The sequence below is a fragment of the Furipterus horrens genome, unplaced genomic scaffold (genome assembly GCF_987537825.1).
Source record: "Furipterus horrens unplaced genomic scaffold, mFurHor1.1.pri manual_scaffold_8, whole genome shotgun sequence".
NCBI classification, from domain to species: domain Eukaryota; kingdom Metazoa; phylum Chordata; class Mammalia; order Chiroptera; family Furipteridae; genus Furipterus; species Furipterus horrens.
The window spans coordinates 43,557,302-43,561,682 of NW_028327178.1; the positions used below are offsets into that span (position 1 = coordinate 43,557,302).

Genomic DNA, 4,381 nt, shown 5'->3' on the forward strand with positions numbered 1-4,381 from the left:
GCTACAGGTTCCAGCACATGCTAGGTGCTTCATAAATATTCCTTAAATTAAAATTGGTATATTGATTTGATGTGACTCCTATATATCTTGGAAGAAGATAGTTTAGGGTGGAGGTCTCTTTATCCTTTCCTATCTCTGAGTCTACTCAAGTCAACTTCAGGTGTAAAAAGCGCATTGTTTTCACTATTATTCCTTCAGAAATGAAATTCCACAGTTTCTAATTTAATATTTCCATGGTTAAGCAGCCTGCACTGTCAAAAAAGTCTTCCTAAAATATTGTACATAATAATTGTGTTTCCATTCAAATCATAATTGTATTTCATGAAATAAATCAGTTAGCTTCTTTTTAAAGATGTCTCTTCATAGGAATCAAGAAAGATTTGAAAAGAGATATACCTCCATGAAGAAAAAAAAAATGAAAGCCTGTACTCAAGTACCAAGCTGTTGGCTGCATACACAAAATTTTATTTTCCTTAAGAATGAATTCATAAGACTTCCAGCCAAGATGGAGGCATAGACAAACATGCTGCTTCTCCCTCCACAACGAAGAAGATATACAACTACTTTAAAACTAGAGATAACCAGAAGTTCCAGAAAATCAAGCTGCATGGAAGTCCAACAAAGAGATATATAAAGAAGAAATACTCATCCAGATAGGAGGGATGGAGCCAGGGTAGAGAGGATGTGGTGTGGTGGTGGCAGCAGCAGTGGCAGCAGGAGACCACCGGAAAGCACAGTTACACATTTTAAAAAGTGTTGGTCTTTGAAATACTAACAGTCTTTATTTAATTTTTTTTCTTTTTTGTGAGGTTAAGCATTAAACACTGATCCAATGTAAATCTATCAATATTGTGTACTTAATATTCAAATCCTTAATAACTCTGCTTTCTAATGGGTTAATAGAATTATTACCAGAGTCCTAACAGGAAACAGGTGGAACACTTGAAATAGACTAATTTGAGAAGGTTTACAAAAGGATTAATTATAAAGTCAATGCTTCTGGAAAACTACCATACACAGGAGAGAACCTCAGGGCTGGGAGTAGCCTGACTAATCATCCTTGTGCCAGAGTGAATGAAAGAGGCAGTGGTTACTGAAAGCTGGTGGGAGAGGATCAAATAGAGAAGAAGTCCTTGAGAGGACCAGAAATGTCTGTTGAGAGGAATCAAGTCAAACTCACAGGAAGGAACCCATGGAAATAAATACCAATCAGCACTCTCCTTCCTCCCTTTGATCTTTTACCAAGCTCACCACTGGCCAAACTCAACTGAAGACAAAGGGAATAAAAAACAGGCAGGTCAGCCTTGCAGAGTAGAGAACAGGGTGGAGAAAGGTGAAAAGTGGATCTGGAAGGAAGAATAGAAAATATTAGCTCAGAGTTACACATTTAAGGTTTCCTTCCTAGAAAAAAAAAAAAATACCTTTGTCCATTTTTTAGAGTCCAGAATGTTTTCATCATCTCCCTCTTGCAGAGGAGAAATTTTCCCTGGGCTTACACTTATTTGTTGTTTTTTTTTAACTTCTCCAACAAATTTATTTTGGGGGGAAAGAAATGGACTTTGAGGAAGAATAACATGGAACAGAGAGGTATGGAATAGAAAATAAATACAAATGTAAGCTGTTTTTCTAATTGTTTTATAACCACAACAAATGAGTACAGAGAATGCCCTGTACAAAACAACACAATAAAGGTTCAAGATCAGAGTGTTTCTTTAGGCAAAGCTGAAGATTTCCATCTCTGGTATTTGGAATTTAGGCCGCAATCCTTATTTTTGGATGGATCACTGGATGTGTCATACAGTCCATGCTTTCGACCAGATTTGAACAGAGGAAGGGACACTTGGCCCAGGTAGAAGTACATGAAGTGTTTGGTTTCACATGTCATCTAACTACCAAAGTCCCTCCCTATGATACAGTGCCAGGTGACTTCTTGTCAAACTTTTTCTTAATATGGGCCGCAACCTCCTTTTCCATGTTATATATCTCTAATGCCTGAGTAGCACGTTCCATGGAGTTCTGTTACATTTCCTCCCTGATATATCCACATTTTTGATCACCAACTTTCGGTTACAATGGAGCAGGGAATGACCAACTGCAACAGTCTCCTGGTGGATGGGCTGGAGTGACTCGCACCCAGCAGAAGTTGCCCTTGCTCCCAAAGCTGTGCCCATCGCCTGAGTTTACACTTAAATTTCTAAGTATGTAGCTAGCAACAAACCCCATGTTCCTCTAGCACAGCAGAAAAAAATCTGAAAGATGAGTGCAATTCTAGAACACTGGGGAAACATGTATAGAAAAAGTGAAAAGTGAAAAAACCCAGTAAAACTATAAATTAACATTTTAGAATTATGACAGAAAAAATTATTTAGAATTCTTTAAAGTCTTTAGAATTTACAGGTGGCTTCTTGATGTGTCATGTTTACAAATGTACATATCAGGACCTTCGGCAATAAAATAAATAGATATTTCTTCAAAAAGTATTGTTTCAATGTGAAAAAAATTATTATTAATTTCTAAAGCTTGCCAATAGTACAAATTTTTTTCTTGTATTATATGTCAATTTATCAAAATATGTCCAAAAGTGTTAGATTTCCATCCAGCATTTTCTTGAATTACTTGATATTAGAACAGAGCATGGCACTAAGTGTATAAAGTTAGTATAATAATAGCAGGTAGTTTCTGTTCTTACCTGCTCCTCTTCTGAAGGTATAGTATATATTTTTTCAAAGCATGGATTCAGAAATGCACTCAAGTATGAGATTAGGATCAAAGTCCTGTCTTATAATATGTATTTTCATGAATGTAAAATGTTAAAAAGAAAAAGGCAGTACATTCTCCTGGTGAATAGCTTGAAGTTTGAGGGAAAGGCATTAAAATCCAAGGGACCACAGAGATTGTTGGCAAGACCAGATTGGCAAGGACTCTAAAATCAACCCCTAAATATAGTACTTTTATTTATTGTTATTTATTGGAGTATTTTATCTACCTTCTTCCCAAAAGAAACAAAATGCTTCATTGTCATTTTCTCCTCATTTTTCCTATCTTAGATTAGAAACTGACAGCTTAAATCAGTTTTGTAAGAGCAATGACACCACAGCCCAACCATATGTTATTTAAAAAGCTGGATTTTATTAATCATAGGTGAAGTTGGCTTAAGTGAAAGAGATAATTTATATCCCTGGGCTGCCAGCAGGATAGAGATCACAGCCCCTGCTTCCCATTGTGAACAAGATCTATAAAAAAAGCTGAGCCTTTTTTTCCACCAGGACACTCATTTTATACAGCACCAACTGACAGAATTTTCAAGAGCACAATTTCAGCCTGTGAAACAGATCACTGTAACTGGTTTAGAGTATAGCTGGACAAAAATTAGAAAATACAGGAAATACAGGTTCAAGGCATAACTTCTCTCAAATACTAGACAAGTAATAGGTACAGAAAAAAAATAGTTGCTTTGAACCAAATATTACCAATTCCATTCAGAATCAGAGTTGTATTGGTTAAACTTTCATTTGAAATACAAAATTTTAAATGCTTATGTCATTCACTATTTCACTTTTTACTCATGGTTTTCATCAGAAGAGGGCTATTTTATAATATGACAATCCTCTCCCTAGCCAATGACTGTCTTAATTGGTCCTCTACTTTACCTATTTGAATAGCACCCTCAGTGTAAGTATTGTCAAAGTGAAATTGCTAGGTTGTACAGTAGTTATATTTTTAATTTTTTGAGGAATCGCCAGGCTTTTCCATAGTAGCTGCACCGGTTTACAATCTCACCAACAGTGCAGGATTCCCTTTTCTCCACATCTTTGCCAGCACTTGTTGATTTTCCTTTTCCTAATAGTCATACTGACAGGTATGAAGTGATAACTCATTGTGGTTTTGAATAAGATTTCTCTCATGATTGGTGATGTTGAGCATGTTTTCATGGGTCTGTTAACGATCTGTATGTATTCTTTAAAGAAATGTCTATTCAGGGCCACTGCCCATTTCTTAATTGGACTTTTTCTTTCATGTTGAGTTGTGTGAGGTTTTTTATTAACTTAATCTTTATTGTATTTTTTCCGATTATCATTTAGTCCCTTTATGTCCCCTTCCCCCCAGCAATCACCACACTGTTGTCCACGTCCTTGAGTACTTTTTCCTTTCTGCTCAATCCTTCCACCCCCTAACCTCCACCCCCAGCTATCTTCCTGCTCTCAATTGATAAGTCTCTCCCCATTTTCCTTGTTGGTTCAGTTTGTTCATTAGATTTGATGTATGAGTGAAATCATATGGTATTTGTATTTCTCTGGCTGTCTTATTTCACTAAGTGTAATGTTCTCCAGGTCCATCCATACTCTCGCAAAGGGCAAAATTTTCTTCTTTTTTATAGCCA

The 4,381-nt window shown here is 36.3% G+C and overlaps 1 pseudogene; it reads right to left on the reverse strand.

The window, feature by feature from the left end:
- Nucleotides 1–1,699: 1,699 nt before the first annotated feature.
- On the reverse strand, nt 1,700–2,171 carry LOC150002815 (dynein light chain 1, cytoplasmic pseudogene; annotated as a pseudogene).
- Nucleotides 2,172–4,381: the final 2,210 nt, after the last annotated feature.